This window comes from Neoarius graeffei, chromosome 23, assembly GCF_027579695.1.
Source record: "Neoarius graeffei isolate fNeoGra1 chromosome 23, fNeoGra1.pri, whole genome shotgun sequence".
NCBI classification, from domain to species: domain Eukaryota; kingdom Metazoa; phylum Chordata; class Actinopteri; order Siluriformes; family Ariidae; genus Neoarius; species Neoarius graeffei.
Window position 1 is genome coordinate 36,138,369 of NC_083591.1, and position 20,857 is coordinate 36,159,225.

General features: G+C 38.4%; 1 pseudogene; it reads left to right on the plus strand.

The window, feature by feature from the left end:
- Positions 1-15,239: 15,239 nt before the first annotated feature.
- LOC132871284 (protein FAM227A-like) overlaps positions 15,240-20,857 on the plus strand; it is a 55,233-nt pseudogene continuing 49,615 nt past the window's right edge.

Below are 20,857 nucleotides of genomic sequence, written 5' to 3' on the forward strand. Positions count from 1 at the left end.
GTAAGTAACAGTTTCTTGATTTCAATCTGGTTCAGGAGTTGAATAAATGTTTCCAAATGGCTATTTTTTATGACAATTTGTGAATACAATATTAAGTGTTGCCAGGCAAAACAAACCTCGCTCGATAGCACTTATGATGAATATGAAGGAAGATATTGTGAAAAAAATAGGTACCCTCTGGGTCCATGTGACTACTGCTTATAAATAAAATTGTTTTCTGATACCATGTCCATACAGTAAATATAGCATATCTATCTACTCTATGAGGCAGTAGCCACAAAAATTAAGTGTAATCCAAAAATGAACAATTTAAAAATCACAGAAGTAAAATATACCAAGTGTCTGTACTTTATATTATTCTACTTTTACCTCTTATGGTTTTCAAAACTGAAACCTCCGAACCGAGGCTGACATACACACGCTGTCGCCATGACCGAAACTCTGATTTCCCGGAAATGGCCCAATGCTAGAGCTCAGTGAAACGCACTTTCCCTCTGTAATAAGCATAAACATGTCTGAAAGCAATTTCTTTAAACTAGTCCATTTATTTAGAATTTATATTTATAGTAATAAATCAACAGAGTGGGGAAGTTTTTATCAATGGCGTTTAAAAAAGTGGGCGTGACCAAAACCCTTTCTTTGCATATGTAAACGAACTAAAAACCATCCAATGACAGCAGTGTATGCAAATGACGTAGGTAATCAGCATGTTTGTGGGAGGAATCTTTCTGAGGCAGCGTTCCTGCAGGTTTTTTTTACCTTTTTGGTCACCATGACCTTGACTTTGGCCAGATGGCCCCCAAAATTCTGGAGGTTCTATTTGAGGCCAATGCCCATCTATCCTGCAAGTTTCATGAAGGTTGGTCCAGCCGTTTTCCCGTAACATCATTTACAAAAAAACAAACAAAGAAACCCGACCGAAAACAATACCTTGTCCCCTGGTGGACTCCGTCCCAGGCGAGGTAATAATCAACTGTTAAAAAAGCAAAACGTATTTTCAACCCTTATTTATGTGTTTAATGTTGACCATTTCTGATTTCTGAGACCGTTTGATTTTGTTTGTTTATTGTTTAACTCAGAAACCTGGTCTGTTATTTCATATTTCTTAACAAAACACAAACCTTTCTCTGTAACATGAGTCTTTTTTTGAGAAAAAAATCTGTTTACGAATAAAACATGGATATAAGCCAAAAGTTATATTAAAAATGTAGACTGCAACACTTTTACAGATTAACACACACACACACACACACACACACACACACACACACACACACATGGCCCTAAGGCTTCACTGCATTTGTGCTTAGTTGGCGCTCTAAATGAAACTCGGTTTTATTTCCCTCTGCATTCACCTCTGAAGAAAATATAAGGATCCAAAGTAAATAACTATCATTTTCAGTAGTTCAGTAGGACTTGGTGACAGTAGCTGATAAACAGTGACTATCAAGATACCTGGTCTGTAATCACAAAGAAAGGCTTCCTATTAAATTATAGGTGAATTTACTAAATTACCCTAAACTGCTGTATATTGCACACACACTCCAATTGTTGTGTGTGTGTGTGTGTGTGTGTGTGTGTGTGTGTGTGTGTGTGTGTTTCAGATCAGCAGTGACGATACAAAAGGCCACCAGGAGTTTACAGCTAATGGCAAGTTTGGGCGAGCATACAGGGTTTACACGACTAGTAACAGAAATGGCATCATGTATGTATCACTTATTTAGCCTACAAATGGTATGCATGTTAAGGAATGCTACTGATGATAATGCCAACACTTCATTTGCACACGACGTCATAGCTAATTATGCATGAGGCTTTGAACCAGAAGTGGGCCATGTTGGAGGATATACACAAACTCACGTGGCGCACATTTACGATAGAAGATTTACTCGAGAGGCTGTTACGCTCAAGAATTCCTTTTGTTTCTTCCCTATGCTGACTCTTTGTGCTGTAATTGGATGCGGACAACTCTATTCGAGACAAGGGGACTTATAAGTTCTTTAGAATTACAGCAACTAGAAATAATCAAGGAGAAAAAAAAGGAGAGTTGTCCACGGAGTGTAGACGTCAACGGCTGTCCAACATAAACCAGGCTGATCTAAGCAATGAGAAAGCAAAACCCACACGAGTATGCAGTGAACCTTTTATCAATGGTACTGTAAGTGCTACGAACTAGTTATTAATGAAAGATCACAATATATAAGAAATATTGGACCGTTTTAAAAGCCTGGTCATGCAGAAACTCGCCGCTGTCAAACGTGACAAAGTCGTGATCATCGAGTGTGTGAGCCGACAATCAAAGGCTTCTATGATTATTTCATTTTAAAAAGAGCTGTATATCATGTTTTGATGACGCTGCTTTTATTTTGCTTTTTCTTTCCATTAGAGAAACCAGCTGATCTCGACAATTTTATGGATCCAGACTGGGCTCCAACACAAAATATGGGCCACAAGAAAATCAAAGATGTTATTAAAGCAGTAGCTCGAAATGCGAGGCTTATAGAGTGCAGAAAGAAACACAAAATTATTGATGAATCTTCCCAAATGATCACAGAGTCAGTCGAATAAGATTCATGTCAATCCACTACCTCAAATCCTGCAGCCTCCTCGCCCGATGAGTGCTCTTTTATAACTAAATATGTTCTATAGTGTGTTAGATACCGAGCTTTTGAAGCAGTTAACATGATTGTTTTTAAAATTGATTAGAGAAATGACTACAAACTTTGAAATGTAACTTCTTTATACCTTCCAGTCTGTACTTTTACCACTGCACCAGATATAGAGATGGATGATATTGAACTTCAGAATGATGCCGATAAATGCTTACAGATGCTGTTTACAGATGCTATATGGTTTGATTGCATATCCTCCAACATGGCAGTGGTCAATGACGCAAGCAGTTTTGGTCATGTGGCTGCAAACGAAGAATAGTAGAGGTCCTTGAAGTATTACAAATAAGAGATTGAAATTTTGTTGGCGGTCAGATGTGACATGTAGTTTGGTCTACCGTACATACACTCCTGGAATTGTGGACTAAACCTTGAACTGAGCTTGCTTGATATTCTCTCTCTCTCTCTGTGTTATCATGACCGAGAAAAGAGAGAAGTCCCACACTATCCCCTGGTCAGTCATGCATGAGTGACATGGTCACTGAAAAGGTTAGAGGACTGGGGCCACGAGGCTGTGTGTGTGAGAGAGAGAGAGAATGAATGCATGGTAGATATTTTGAAATAAGTAGGTGAATAAACTGTAATTTCAGTGTTTACATTCATTAATCCCTGAATTTTGTGAAAACTGAACCTCTGTGTATGAATGAGTGATTTTAACATCATGGTCAGATGTTATTTTGTCGGTCTATTGGTTGTGTATATACATCCACTGGTGCTTGAAAGTTTGTAAATCCTTTAGAGTTTTCTATATTTTTGCATAAATATGACCGAACACATTTATCAAATTTTCACCACTAGAGCAGCAGCCACAATTATCGATACCTCAACGATCTTTTGGCCATTGCAAAAGTAGAAAAGACTTTCAATATGTACAGTGGTGCTTGAAAGCTTGTGAACCCTTTAGAATGTTCTATATTTCTGCATAAATATTACCTTAAACATCATCAGATTTTCACACAAGTCCTAAAAGTAGATAAAGAGAACCCAGTTAAACAAATGAGACAAAATTATACTTGGTCATTTATTTATTGAAGAAAATGATCCAATATTACATATCTGTGAGTGGCAAAAGTATGTGAACCTCTAGGATTAGCAGTTAATTTGAAGGTGAAATTAGAGTCAGGTGTTTGAATTTAAATTGATTGAAATCTATTTAAAGAACAGGGATCTATCAAAGTCTGATCTTCACAACACGTTTGTGGAAGTGTATCATGGCACGAACAAAGGAGATTTCTAAGGACCTCAGAAAAAGCGTTGTTGATGCTCATCAGGCTGGAAAAGGTTACAAAACCATCTCTAAAGAGTTTTGACTCCACCAATCCACAGTCAGTCAGATTGTGTACAAATGGAGGAAATTCAAGACCATTGTTACCCTCCCCAGGAGTGGTCGACCAACAAAGATCACTCCAAGAGCAAGGCATGTAATAGTCAGCGAGGTCACAAAGGACCCCAGGGTAACTTCTAAGCAACTGAAGGCCTCTCTCACATTGGCTAATGTTAATGTTCATCAGTCCACTATCAGGAGAACACTGAACAAAAATGGTGTGCATGGCAGCGTTGCAAGGAGAAAGCCACTGCTCTCCAAAAAGAACATTGTTGCTCATCTGCAGTTTGCTCAAGATCACATGGACAAGCCAGAAGGCTATTGGAAACATGTTCTGTGGACGAATGAGACAAAAATAGAATGTTTTGGTTTAAATGAGAAGCGTTATGTTTGGAGAAAGGAAAATACTGCATTCCAGCATAAGAACCTTATCCCATCTGTGAAACATGGTGGTGGTAGTATCATGGTTTGGGCCTGTTCTGCTGCATCTGGGCCAGGATGGCTTGCCATCATTGATGGAACAATGAATTCTTAATTACACCAGCAAATTCTAAAGGAAAATGTCAGGACATCTGTCCATGAACTGAATCTCAAGAGAAGGTGGGTCATGCAGCAAGACAACGACCCTAAGCACACAAGTCGTTCTACCAAAAAATGGTTAAAGAAGAATCAAGTTAATGTTTTGGAATGGCCAAGTCAAAGTCCTGACCTTAATCCAATTGAAATGTTGTGGAAGGACCTGAAGCGAGCAGTTCATGTGAGGAAACCCACCAATATCCCAGAGTTGAAGCTGTTCTGTACAGAGGAATGGGCTAAAATTCCTCCAAGCCGGTGTGCAGGACTGATCAACAGTTACTGGAAACATTTAGTTGCAGTTATTGCTGCACAAGGGGGTCACACCAGATACTGAAAGCAAAGGTTCACATACTTTTGCCACTCACAGATATGTAATATTGGATCATTTTCCTCAATAAATAAATGACCAAGTATAATATTTTTGTCTCATTTGTTTAACTGGGTTCTCTTTATCTACTTTTAGGACTTGTGTGAAAATCTGATGATGTTTTAGGTCATATTTATGCAGAAATAGAGAAAATTCTAAAGGGTTCACAAACTTTCAAGCACCACCGTAAATTGTGCATGAATAATTACTCAAACTTCCACTGGAAAAAAAACAAAACAAAGCAAAACAAGTTGATTCCCAATTACTTAGCGTATCAGATCACGTGTCACTGTTCCACAATTATCGACACCTTTGTCCACAGTTATCGATACCCAGATGATTATTTATTAAATAATAATAAAAACAAAAATCGGTATGTGGTATGAAGTTAACAAAACATAGTTTTTATTTAAAATTTGTTTTACACAGACTTATAGTTAGTACAAAATATATTTTAAATAAATATATCAATGTTGGTGCTTACGTAAATGAGGAAGTAATTCTCATGTTTGTAAACAAATTGACTGATAATGTTTAACCTGTCAGAAAATCTTTTTGTTCCATTTTCTACCCACTTTGGAAGTATTTTCGTAGATCACATTTTGTTAATCATTCCTTGTTTTTTGTATTAATTTCTAGTTTTAATAAATGTCAACAGGCAATTGACATTGTGACCACATGAAAATCCAGGTCAAAGGTTGCATGCCATTCCTTGAACCAAAATATAAAATGTCTACTGATATTGCAATATTTTACAACAAACTGCAAAAAATATATATTTTCTCAATGGAATAGAAAAATCTGAATATTTCAAGCATGTAATTTTTTATATGCTAGGAATTTAATTCTGATCCAATTCTATTTATTGCAATCGGATTCCAAATACTCTATAAACATTTCACTCTGTTATGAATCAGAAAAATATATATATAAATCACAGCACTTTTTTTTTTAAAGTACTTCATTTACTTTAACAATGTTACACGAAGATCGATCCATAACAGTTGTAAATGTCACTTAATTCCACAGGGTGTTGATAATGGTGAACACCGGTGAAAGTGATCACTATTATCGACACCTCATGTGACTTCTCAAATGCGGTTTAGATACAAAATGGCGACTGTCAAATGAAAGAGTAAGAAACAAAGTCGGTTTCGACAAGGAGATCATGAAATATCGGTTAATTTGAGAATTAAAAACACGTCCATGATCTTTCCACCTTGCTTACCTGCAATGATAACATCCGGGTTTTCTTCAAATTTCTGATCATGCTAAAAAAATTTCTATCTCAAGTAACGAGCTGTCATCAGACAACAAGATCAAAGGACGAGACAGGTCTTCTGGTTGATTAATTAACCAATAATAACTGTTGTAACTGAAACTCACCTTTGTAATTTTTTTTATTAGTAAATATGAAAAGGTGTTGATAATTATGGACTGTTGATAATTGTAGCCTCTGTTCTAGTCCTAAAAGTAGACAATGAGAACCCAATTAAACAAATTACACTCACATTATAATTGATCTTTTTTTTAATAAAGGAAAATGATCCAATATTGCATATAAGTGACTGGTAAAAGTATGTGAACCTTTTGTTTTCAGTATCTTTTGTGATCCACTTATGCAGCAATAAGTACAAAATGTTTCCAGTAATTGTTGATAAGTCCTGCACATTGGTGTGGAGGAATTTGTTGGACATTGGTGGGGTTCCTCACATGACTGCTAACTGCTAACACAACATTTGTATTGGATTAAGATCAAATCTTTGACTTGGCCATTCCAAAACATTTAATTTATTCTTCTTTACCCATTCTTTGGTAGAACGACTTGTGTGCTTAAGGTCGTTGTCTTGCTCCATGACCCTCCTTCTCTTCAGGTTCAGTTCATAGACAGATGTCCTGAGCTTTTTCTTTAGAATTCGCTGGAATAATTAAAAATTCATGTTCCATTAATGATGGCAAACTGTCCTGGTCCAGATGCAGCAAAACAGGCCCATGTATTAAATTTAAGCAAGGCAAGATGTGTGTGCAATATGTCTGAGGTGACTTCTGTGGCATCTGCCATCAGTGAACTATCTGATGTCAGCATGTTGGGCGCCGTCGTACCTATGCAGAACTAAAAAAAAAAAGAGAGAAAAAAAATAGATGTGAATGCACATTGCAACACTACAAATTTAAGATTGGGTAATTGCAATTTTTCAGAGAGCTGGCAAATTTTGCCGGTGTTGTGAGGCTGCCCCCAGGCGTGAATGATGGCAAATAGTGTGTGTGTGTGTGTGTGTGTGTGTGTGTGTGTGTGTGTGTGTGTGTGTCTGTGTGTGGGAAATTAGCACCTGCTACCTGCCAAATGCAGGTGATTTTGCTCAACCTACCAGTCACAGTGGTGGGTAAATAAAAATAGCCTTCATAAAAATTATGCAGTTGTAACAGAACTACAGTTGTGGTCAGAAGTTTACATACAGTGACATGAACGTCATCTTGGATATGAATGTCATGGCAATATTTGGGCTTTCAGTAATTTCTTTGAACTGCTCTTTTTCTGTGGCAGAATAAATGTACAGCATACATCTTTAATTAAAAAAAAAACACTAGAATTTGGTGCACAAGTTTTAATTTTCTTTGGGTTTTCTGAAATCAACACAGGGTCAAAATTACATATACAGGGTCAAAAATTAACATACGCTAACTTAGATGATTAATTCAGAGGTGCTGAGACTTCCAAAATGTTTCTTATCTTCCAAGGCCGAGGTCTCTTAACTTCCTGTTTGTGATCATGATTGACTACAACTGGTAGTTTCTCTGCGCCTTTATAAAAAGTTTGTTTACATCACTCATTGGCTTGACCAAGACACAGTAAAATGGGAAAGTCCAAGGAGCTCAGTGCAGATCTGAGAAAGAGGATCGCAGATATACACAACTCTGGAATGTCTCTTGGAGCCATTTCTAAACAACTGCAAATTCCAAGATCAGTTCAAACAATTGTATCCAAGTTACTGTGAGGTGTGGTCACTTTGCCAAGCCACTTTGCTTCAAGAAAACCCAAACTGTCACCATCAGCTGAAAGGAAATTGGTTTGGATGGTCAGGAACAACCTGGGAACCACCATGGCACAGCTTTGCCATGAACTGGAAACTGATGGATCACTGTCTACAGTTCAGATCACCATGGACTAAGAGGCTGCTATCCAAGAAATAACCCCCTGCTCCAAAATTTACACCTTCAAGCTTAACTAAAGTTTGAAGCTGACCACAAGGACAAAGAAAAAGCCTTCTAGAGGATAGCTGTATGGTCAGATGAGACAAAGATCGAGTTGTTTTTCCACAATGACCACCATGTACAGAGGAACAGTGTAAATTACATGTTTACAATATTCAATGAAGCAAAGTCAGTGGACTTCTGTCCCCTTTTCTTTTGATGAACTGTACATGAACTATATAATAAATTAACTATATAATAAAAATTGTCCTATAAAGAAATACAGTAATATACATAAATATACAAATAGTCCGTGGGTCACCAAGGGGCTACAAAATGCCTGCAAAAAGAAAAATATATTATACAGACAATTCTTAAAGCATCGAACTATAGAGGCAGAGGAAAAATATAAAAAATATAAAAATAAATTAACTAATATTATGAGGATATGTAAGAAAGACTATTATAATAAATTAGTGGAGAAAAATAAAAACAATATTAAAGGTATATGGACTGTACTAAATGGTATTGTGAGAAATGGATCCAACTACAAATTACCCAGAGTACTACACTGAAAAAAGACAAGACCATAAATAATGAGGATGTGGTGAATGGTTTTAACCAATTCTTTGTAAATGTGGGACCAGATTTAGTGGCAAAAATAAAGGAACCCGAGACAACACAATGTGGGGACATAGAAGATATGGGGGACAGAAATCCAAGTACAATTTTTCTAACTGCAACTGATGATGAAGAAATTATGCAAATTGTAAGAAAATGTAAAAACAAAACCTCTGCAGACTGGAATGATATAGACATATCAACAGTAAAGACAGTTATTGAGGGAATTGTGAAACCACTCACATCTGCAATTTATCTTTTCAATCAGGTACATTTCCAGACAAAATGAAAATTGCAAAAGTGATACCATTGTTTAAAACCGGAGATAGACACCATTTCACAAACTACAGGCCTGTTTCTTTACTCCCCCAATTCTCCAAAATACTCGAAAAACTTTTTTCAGACAGACTGGACAAATTTATTGAAAAACACAACCTCCTTACAGACAGTCAATATGGATTCAGAACGGACAGATCAACATCGATGGCACTAATGGAACTAATAGAGGAAATCACAAACTGTATAGACAATAAAAAAATAGCAATTGGAGTATTTGTGGACCTAAAAAAAGCATTCGATACCATTGATCATAGTATATTATTAAGTAAACTAGAAAAGTGTGGTGTTAGGGGAGTTGGGTGGAGCTGGCTGTCGAGCTATCTAAGAAACAGGCAACAGTTTGTGCAGATAGGTGACCATAAATCTGATTTCATGAACATTACATGCGGGGTACCACAGGGGTCAATATTAGGTCCGAAATTATTCATATTATATATCAATGACATATGTAGAATTTTACAAGTACTGAAATTTGTTTTGTTTGCAGACGACACCAATATTTTTTGTTCCGGTGAGAATTTGCAGCAGACTTTGGAGACAATCACAACTGAAACTAGAGTCAACAATTCCCCTGGGGGAAATTGTGAGAGTGATGCAGTGCGCGTAGCAGTCACTATTGCAGGAGCTGAGCTGTACTGTGTGAATGTGTGACTTGCCCTGATGCTACAAGCCTGTGTCTCTCTTGCCCCTTTTCCACCAAAGCAGTTCCAAGGCTGGTTCGGGGCCAGTGCTTAGTTTGGAACCGGGTTTTCTGTTTCCACTGACAAAGAACTGGCTCTGGGGCCAGAAAAAACGGTTCCAGGCTAGCACCAACTCTCTGCTGGGCCAGAGGAAAGAACCGCTTACATCAGCGGGGGGGGGGAGTTGTTAAGACCAACAACAATAACAAGACCGCGAAAGATTGCCATTTTTAAGCGACGAGAAGCAGCAGCTGTACAAACGCGAAGTAATTTATTATTATTGTTGTTGCCGCTGCTGCTTCTTCTGTTGTTTTTGCTTTGATATTCGCACCAAGGTTTATGCAAACGTAGCGCCGTAACTTCTGTATACAGCGACGTAACTGACGTATACAGCGACGTAACTGACGTATACAGCGACGTAACTGACATGGCTCCGCTTAGCACTGTGAGCTATAGAAAAGCAAACTGGTTCTCAGCTGGCTCGCAAGTTGAACGAGTTGTGAACCAGCACCAGCACTGGCTCCGAACCAGCCCTGGAACTGATTTGGTGGAAAAGGGGTAACTGAGAGGGAGCAGCCCCTCCCTCCTGTGTGTGTGTGTGTGTGTGTGTGTGTGTGTGAGAGCGAGCAGACCCTCCCCCACCCGCACGCTGAGCGCTGAGACAGAGAGGCACACAGAAAGTGAAGGATTTTTTCAGAGTGCACCCTCCAAACAACGGGGATTTACACGAAAACGGAAGGAGATATTCACAAAATCCTTTCACACTGAGCACCACAAGGGTCTCCTGAACACATTGATGTATTTTTTGTCTCTAGTCTAAAAAATGAAGACACTAGAGCGAGTTAAAAACAAGTGACTTTTCTGATTTTGCAGTCACAGCGCAGCCAGGTTTATAATGGGAGTCTATGGGGCAGCTTGCCTGTCCTCTCCTTACTTTCAGGCTTCTCATTCAAAAACTGTAAGTCCTATCGTTCAGGTAGACACATTGTGTGAATCAGGACAAGTGTGGCTACTAATTTTGAGAAAATTGTGTGTGTAGAGTGAAAATTGTGGCTGAAAACACAGTTTAAATGAGAAAGTTTGAGCTTTTTTTTTTCAGGCTGCCTACACTCTAAATTCCTGAGCTCCACTGGTGTGTAACGCAACAGACACCCATTATAAAGTCTGATTTTCTCCAGATTTGCTCATGGTGTTTGAGCTGGGACTGAGCCAAAAGTATAGACCCTAGCAAAAAAGTTGAACGGCAGATCCACAGAGGAGAAGTTTTTCCATGTTTTGAAGTTTGAATCATGTCCCTAGGTGAAAGCATGCCAGAGCAGCGGATGTTTGAAAAAGTGCTATGTTTTTCAATTAATTCCATAGAAATTAATGGGAAATTTTGGACGTTTTTTTCGCGACTAATTTCTTGGTGTGATTTTGGATCATAAAGTCTGCTGGAAACCTCATGTAGGATACATACGAGCAAAACTGGCAAAGTGCTCGGCAATTCTGTGGAAAACAAAACATATTTTTTGATTGCAAATCTTTGCATACTCTATATTACTCGTTATTTTTGCCATATCTGACTGACTGTGTCGAAGTCTGGGGAAACACCTACAAAACCACTCTGCAGCCGATATGTACAATACAGAAAAGAGCAATAAGGACAATAAACAAAACAGGATACAGAGATCACACAAACTCACTATTCATAAAATCACACATGTTGAAATTTATGGATCTGGTCAAATACAGAACAGCACAAATAATGTACAAAGCGAGAAATAATCTATTGCCAAAAAATATACAAGGAATGTTTAGTGAGAGAGAGGGGGGATATAATCTAAGAGGAGACCTAAATTTAAAAAAACCAAAGGTTCAAACAAATATGAAAAGCATGTGCGTATCGAGCTGTGGGGTGACTTTATGGAACAGACTGGAGACAGAAATAAAACAAAGTGCAAATATAAATCTGTTTAAAAAAAGGAACAAAAAATATTTTTAAACAAGTATATAGAAGAGGAAGTATGTTAACGGAGGATGATGAGGGATAAATAGAATAGGGTTGATTGTTACAGTATATTAGAACTAACTTAGTATATGGTATATATGGTATTTATTTATGGGGACAGTTTATATATTCATATTTACAGGGATAGGTATGTAGTAGATATTTATTTTTGTAATTATATATTTATATAGATTTTTATGAAGTGTGTATATATATATATATATATATATATATATATATATATATATATATATATATATATATATTTGTAATTATATTTATATAGATATTTATGAAGTGTATATATGGTATGTAGTATATATTTATTTTTGTAATTATATATTTATATAGATATTCATGAAGTGTATATATGGTATATATTTTTATAGGCGTATTAATGTAGTTTGGATTTAGGGGTAGTTAAAAAGGGATGGGAAGTTAAAAAAGTATTGTACTTCTTCCCACTCCTTTTCCGAACAATGTGTGGTGTTTTGTAATGTCTTAGCTCTTTATGTTTTTTTTTTTTTGATTTCTCGTTTTCTTTCTTTTGTATGTACAAATAGTTACATACTTTTTTTATACATGTTCGAAATAAAAATAAATTCATTCATTCATTCATTCATGCATCTCATTCATGCATTTCAAATTTACATGGCAGAAACAGAATAACACGGCATTGTTTTAGCATTGCAGCTTGAATAATATGTTGTGCATTGAACTTGTCTGGGTTTGGTTTTAATTGATTTGTATGAGCTACAGGACTTTGCCACAGGGGTGCCACAATAAATTTTGGGCCCTGGGAAAGAATATAATATCAGCAATTACTTGCTTCTGGCAATTATTTGGCAATATACTTGCTTACACACTCACAATGTAACATTCATATTAACAGTTGGATTTTAAAATCATTTATTTAAATAATAAATATCTAGTTATTTGTACTGTGGTGCCAAATATGGCCTGAAAAATATACCATGAAGTCTGGGAATTTGAGTATGGAAAAAGTATGGAATTCTGAAATGGAAAATGTGTAGGAACCCTGATTTTACTGGTATTTACTTGACTCGTGTTGAAAAACTCACATTTTTTTCATATGAAATGCATCGCGGATCTGAGTAACATATTTAAATAACATTGGCTGGCGTTGAGTGGCATATCAGATATATTCCATTCAGCTAGCATGATATTGAATGACACAGCTGCAAGTCTCTTGGGGTATGTCTCTATTAGCTTAGCACATCTAGCCACTGGGATTTCTGCCCATTCCTCAAGGCAAAACTGCTCCAACTCCTTCAAGTTAGATGGATTGCGTTGGTGTACAGCAATCTTCAATTTTTGCCACAGATTCTCGATTGGATTGAGGTCTGGGATTTGATTAGGCCATTCCAAGACATTTAAATGTTTCCCTTTAAACCACTCCAGTGTAGCTTTAGCAGTATGTTTAGGGTCATTGTCCTGCTAGACCATGAACCTTCATCAATGTCTCAAACCTCTGGCTGACTCAAACAGGTTTTCCTCCAGAATTGCCCTGTATTTAGTGCCAGCCATCTTTCCTTCAGTCCTGACCAGCTTTCCTGTCCCTGCAGATGAAAAACATCCCCACAGCATGATGCTGCCACCACCATGCTTCATTGTAGGAATGGTGTACTCAGGGTGTTGGGTTTGTGCCACACATGGCATTTCCTATGATGGCCAAAGCATTCAAGTTTAGTCTCATTTAACCAGAGAATCTTCTTCCATGTGTTTGGGGAATCTGCCACATGCTGTTGGGAAAACTCCAAATGTGTTTTCTTAAGTAATTACTTTTTTTCTGGTCAGTCTTCCATAAAGCCCCACTCTGTGGAGTGTATGGCATAAAATGGTCCTATGGACAGATACTCCCATCTCCGCTGTGGATCTTTGCAGCTCCTTCAGTGTTATTTTTGGTGTCTTTGTTACATCTCTGATTAATGCCCTCCTTGCCCAGTCTGTGAGTTTTGGTGGGTGGTCTTCTCTTGTCAGGTTTGTACTGGTGCCATATTCTTTCAATTTTGCTATAATGGATTTAGTGGTGCTCTGTGGGATATTCAAAGTTTGGGATATTTTTTATAACCCAACCCTGATCTATACTTCACAACTTTGCATCTGACCTGTTTGGAGTGCGCCTTCGTTTTCTTGTTGCTTGCTTAGTAGTGTTGCAGAGTCAGGGTCCTTCCGGATCAGGTTGATTTATACAGACATCATGTGACAGATCATGTGACACTGATTGCACACAGGTGGATCTTCATCAACTAATTATGTGACTTATGAAGTGAATTGTTTGCAGCAGCTTTTATTTAGGGGTTTCATATGAAAGGGGGTGAAAACCTATGCACACTCCAGATTTCTATGGGCAAGAGCCGGGGTCTCTCTTTGAGATGAGGGCCTTTCTGTGTGGAGTTTGCATATTCTCCCTGTGTCTGCGTGGGTTTCCTCCGGGTGTTCCGGTTTCCCCGACAGTCCAAAGACATGCAGGTCAGGCTAATTGGTAGCTCTAAATTGACCGTAGGTGTGAATGTGAGTGTGAATGGTTGTTTTTCTCTGTGTCAGCCCTGCGATGACCTGGCGACTTGTCCAAGGTGTACCCCGCCTCTCGCCCATAGTCAGCTGGGATAGGCTCTAGCTTGCCTGTGACCCTGTAGAACAGGATAAGCTGCTACAGATAATGGGTGGATGGACTCCAGATTTCTGTTTTTTTTCCCCATCTTACTTGTTTGTGTCACAATAAAGCAACAATTTTCACATTTGAAGTGGTATGCATGTTGTGTAAATCAAATGGTGCTAACCCCCCAAAAAAATCTATTTTAATTCCAGCTTGTAATGCAACAAAATAGGACAAACACCAAGGGGGATGGATACTTTTGCAAGACACTGTATCTTTCTTATGACTTTATCACTCATGAACTTCATATCATTGTGCAACCATGTAATATTCTCTCTCTCTCTCTCTCTCTCTCTCTCTCTCTCTCTCTCATATATTCAACTGAATATAATACAAAATTAAGATGAAAGGTCATGGGTGTTCAGCTGGTTTTTGGCCTTGCCCCTTATGTCCAGAGATTTATGTAGATTCTTTGAATCTTTTGATATTATCAATTGTAGATGGTGAAATCCCCAAATTCATTGCAATTGTACATTGAGAAACATTGTTCTTAAACTGTTGGACTGTTTGCTCACACAGTTTTTCCTCCAACTGGTGAACCTTGCCCTATCCTTGCTTGTGAACGACTGAGCCATTCCAATGACCAGTTAATATTGTTTATTAACTGGCCGGTTTATTAACTGGTTACTGAATATTTATATTTATTAATATTCAGTTGAATATGGGTCAAAAAATTGCAGATCATTTTGTATTTTGTTATTTATGTTTTAAATACAGCATCCCAACTTTTTTGGAATTCTGTGTGTGTGTGTGTGTGTGTGTGTGTGTGTGTGTGAGAGAGAGATGGAGGACATACCTAAGATGGTGGAGCTGTACCGATGTCCACAGTCTGGTGACGTTCCAGTCCCTATGCCACGCAATACTGCATACAGAGCCATCGTCACACGTGTCATACAGGCACAGCGCCACCTAGTGCACAAGGTACTTTTTTTTTAAATATATTATTGTATGAATCATAATGTGTTCCAGGAGTGAAAGCCTGAAACATTAACACTAAAATTAGCAGGATGATGAGAATGAAAAATGCTCCAATATATAGAATTGTACTGCAATATCATTTGGTATTGGGGCAGTCTGGTCAGAAAAATCCACAGTATGATAACCATAATATGGAAGTTCAGTTTTTGATACAATATCTGCTTTTACCTTAACTTTTTTTAAAGACAGCATCAACAACTTCGTAAAGTATTCAACCATTTGATCAGGAAACTATAAATACGCTCACTGGTCACTTTAATAGGAACTTGTTCTTGATTCTATGATTCATGTTCTTGGCTGTAGGAGTGGAACCCGATGTGGTCTTCTGCTGTTGCATGCTGAGACAATTTTCTGCTCACCATGGTTGTAAAGCATTGCTATGAGTTACTTTGTCCTTCTTGGCAGCTCAAGCCAATCTTGCCATTTTCCTCTGACCTCTCTTATCAACAAGACGTTTCCACCCACAGAACTGTTGCTCAATCAGTGTTTTTTTTTTGTTTTTTTTATACCATTCTGCGTAAACTCTCGAGACTTTTGTGTGTGAAAACCCCAGGAGATCAGCAGTTTCTGAAATACTCAAACCACTCCATCTGGCACCAACACCCAAGTCACAGAGATCACAATTTTTCCCATTCTGATGCTTGAAGTGAACATTAACTGAAGCTCTTGATTTATATCTGCATGATTTTATGCATTGTGCTGCTGTCAAGGGATCGGCTGATTTAGAGAACTGCATAAAACAGCAGGTGGATGGGTGTTCCTTATAAAGTGACTGGTGGAGTGTGTATTGTTTTAAATGGATTTTTTAAAAAGACTTTCACTCTGTCTTCTGTAGTGTATTCAACATAGACATGCTTCGAGACTGGTGCATTGCATTATGTATTTAATTTATTCGCAAATTACGGTACCATGATTTATGGGAGGTCCAAAAATGCTGATCAGGCCCAGTCGACCTCGATCGTGGTTCAGGATGATGACAAGATAAAATCCAAGTCAATTTTAAAGAGGGTTCATGATTGGTGCACTGATAGCAGGAGTTTCAGTCACAAAGCCTGCTCAGCTGGCTGTGTTTCAGTAGGAACAGTGAGTGATCTGCATTTAGATCTACAGCAAAGACATCGGTAAATAGACGAATGCACATGTGAGTTCAGTGGTGCAAACACAGATGTGGAAAACAGTAATCGGGTCAAATGAATCATCCTTCAGCATAACATCAACACATGGGGTGGGAGTCTGTGGAGGGCATTTTGCTGCCATGGTTTGGCTCCAATTTAAAGGGATGAGGCACTGCAAATCACATCTTCTGCCTGGTCACCTTAATGCTTTGCAGAAACATTTGTCTTGATGGGAGTGGTCTCTTCCAGGATGACCATGCCCACATCCACATGGCACGGGAAACACTGACGAATGGCATGTTAGACAGCACACACCACCACTATCATCAAAGTAGCTTAATGTAGTGGTATATCTGTTTCACATTTCCTTCACACTGTGTATTTAATGCAGTCATAAATGGCACATAAAACAAAATCTCAGACTGGAAATAGTGTAGTTTTCAAAGTTCTTACCATTGGCAGCAAGTTCTGTGTTTATGCTGCTCACTTGAATCTTGCTATGTGTAATTGTGTTCTATAGCCCAGCTTAAAAGCTGTCTTCCATCACATTATCTCTACCTCCACTGTGGAGCACTTTGTCATCGATTCGTTCTGGTGGCTCTTCCTGGAGAACTTTCAGGTAACCCCCCCGAGAAAAGATAGTTCTGAGAGTATATTTTTAGGTCAAGGTTTTAATTTAAGGCAAGCGTGAGAAGTCAATTTTATGGCTTCCAGATTCTATGATTGGATAAGCATCAGCAATATGGTAATAAATCTTTCCCCACATGCGTGTCAGAGGTAGACGAGGCACCATAGACAGATTTCCTGCACTTTAGCTTTCTGCACCATCACCTGCGGCACTGTTTAGGACCTAAATTATCATTCTGAGTGACAGTCTATCTCAATTTCTCTCACTCACCCAATCTTTCTCTCGCGCTCTGTTTTTCAGCCTGGCAGGAAAGCTCAGGACCGATTGTTTGGCCGAATTGCAGAGAATTACATCAGTATTCTGACCCAGAGTTTGTCCTCTAACAGTGGCACCATCTTCCTTTAGGTAGTCGACACAATTATACTGTACGTAACAACTTCTCATAACTTGGAAGGCATTTACATTGTGCTGTGAGTGAGTCTGTGACATCATAAGACATATTAAATACTTTATTTGTTATGCGTATGATGTGATGTACTGTATATGTGTATGTTGAATTTTGTGGTACATGACAAAAGATGTTCTTAAAATAGTGTTTTGAATGCAGTCAAATATGAAATGAACTTAAAATGTACTGGATATAGTCACAAACAAAGCAAATATTGGCAATGTTAAATTATGCTAAAATTTCAGAAAAAAACAAAACACCTAATATAACATACTGTATGTAGCATATAATGCACACTGCTTGGCCAAACACATTTTTATTTTGATTTGAATACTTAAATATACACTGTCTTGCAAAAGTATTCATCCTCCTTCGTGTTTGTCCTGTTTTGTTGCATTACAACCTGGAATTAAAATGGATTTTTGGAGGGTTAGCACCATTTGATTTACACAACATGCCTACCACTTTAAAGGTGCAAATTGTTCTTTTATTGTGACACAAACAATAATTAAGATGAAAAAACAGAAATCTGGAGTGTGCACAGGTATTCACCCCCTTTCGTATGAAACCCCTAAATAAGAGCTGCTCCAACCAATTCACATCATAAGTCACATCATTCGTTCATTAAGATCCACCTGTGTGCAATCAAAGTGTCACATGATCTGTCACATGGTGTCTGTATAAATCAACCTGTTCTGGAAGGACCCTGACTCTGTAACACTACTAAGCAAGCAACATAAAAACCAAGGAGCCTCCAAACAGGTCAGAGACAAAGTTGTGGAGAAGTACAGATCAGGGTTGGGTTGTAAAAAATATCCAAAACTTTGAATATCCCAGGAAGCACCATTAAATCCATTATAGCAAAATAGAAAGAATATGACATCACTATAAACCTGACAAGAGAAGGCCGCCCACCAAAACTCACAGACCGGGCAAGGAGGGCATTAATCAAAGATGCAACAAAGATACCAAAGATAACACTGAAGAAGCTGCAAAGATCCACAGCAGAGATGGGAGTATCTGTCCATAGGACACTGCACAGCCATACAGTCCACAGAGCTTTATGGAAGAATGGCCAGAAAAAAGCCATTACTTAAGAAAACACGTTTGGAGTTTTTCCAACATGTGGCAGACTCCCCAAACACATAGAAGATGATTCTCTGGTCAAATGAGACTAATTTTTTATTTATTTATTTTTTTGGCCATCATGGGAAATGCCATGTGTGGTGCAAACCCATCACCCTGAGAACGACATTCCTACAGTGAAGCATGGTGGTAGCAGCATCATGCTGTGGGGATATTTTTCATCTGCAGGGACAGGAAAGCTGGTCAGGACTGAAGGAAAGATGGATGGCACTAAATACAGGGCAATTCTGGAGGAAAACCTTTTTGAGTCAGCCAGACATTTGAGACTGAGACGAAGGTTCACGTTCCAGCAGAACAATGACCCTAAACATACTTCTAAAGCTACACTGGAGTGGTTTAAAGGGAAACATTTAAATGTCTTGGAATGGCCTAGTCAAAGCCCAGACCTCAATAAAATTGAGAATCTGTGGCATAACTTGAAGATTGCTGTACACCAACACAATCCATCTAACTTGAAGGAGTTGGAGCAGTTTTGCCTTGAGGAATGGGCAAAAATCCCATTGGCTAGATGTGCTAAGCTAATAGAGACATACCCCAAGAGACTTGCAGCTGTAACTGCAGCAAAAGGTGGCTGTGCAAAGTATTGACTTTGAGGGGGTGAATATCTATATACACTCCAAATTTCTGTGGGTTTTTTTCATCTTAATTATTGTTTGTGTCACAATAAAACAATTTTCACCTTTAAAGTTGTAGGCATGTTGTGTAAATCAAATGGTGCTAACCCCCCAAAAAATCCATTTTAATTCCAGTTTGCAATGCGACAAAACAGGACAAACACAAAGGGGGTGAATACTTTTGCAAGACACTGTACATAAGAGCTGGGTGGCATGGTGGCACAGCACTGTTGCTGCACAGCAAGAAGGTTCTGGGCTCGAACCTCCTGGCCAACTGGGGCCTTTCTGTGCAGTGGTTGCATGCCCTCCCCATGCCTACATGGTTTCCTCAGGGCTCTGTGTTTTCCTCCTATAGCAGTCTTGTGTCTGAAGTAGGGCTGCCACGATTAGTCGATTAGTCACGATTATGTCGACGAACAAAATCGTCGACAACTAATTTAGTAGTCGACGCGTCGTTTTTTTTTTCTTTGCTTTTCTTTCGAAACTGCCGCGTCTGCCTTTCTGTCACATACACACACACATACAGTCAATGTGCGCGCGCACACACACACACACACACACACACATATGCGCAGTAGTGGTAATCGGCATCAGTCCTGACTTGAAATGATACCATAACAATAGCATGGCTTCCCGGCAACGAAGTTCCAAAGTGTGGGAGCAGTTTAAGAAAAGTGGTGAGAAAAGTGTGCAGTGCAACATTTGCAAAGCTGAACTTGCCGTTCATGGTAGCACAATGGCTATGCATGAGCATCTGAAGAGAAAGCATGTCATTGTGGATGGTTCTGATGAGGGTCCGTCATCTAGGTAAGCAAACCAGCTAGTTAGCTGCCAATATTAGGGTAAACGGTGAGCTTTCTTGCTACTTACTTATCGTTACGTTTCAGTGCTAAAAAAGCCCGGTCTTCTTCTCTGGACGGCTTTGTGACCAAGCCGACAAGGTGCACACCACACCAAGCCAATGTCCTGACCGAGTCAATACTAAACATGCTGGTCACGGACATGAGACCAATGTCCATGGTGGACGATGAAGGATTTAGAGAGATGATAAAGCAGTTCAACCCGGAATATCACGACAACTACCTACCAGGCAGATCCCATTTCACCACATTGATGGAAAAGAAATACGATGCAACCTTTGAGAAGGTAAGTCTCTCTTTCTCTCAATTGGTTTTATTGGCATTGATGTATTAAAACGATATTGCCAAAGCAACAATAACACATAGTAAAATGAATAAATGATTTAATAAACAAGCAACATTCAAAGACAAATAAGAATTAAAAGATCACTCACTCAGTCACACACACAAAATTACCGGTAATAATTTTACACATTTCATGATGAAATAATAAAGAGCTTGCTGACTGAGCAACCATTAAATTAATCTTGGTTAAAGCATGCAATGTAAAGTTTTTTTATTATTATTTATGTTGAATGTTTATTATTTAACCTATTTAACATGCATAACTGAGCTATTAAACTGGTAAAT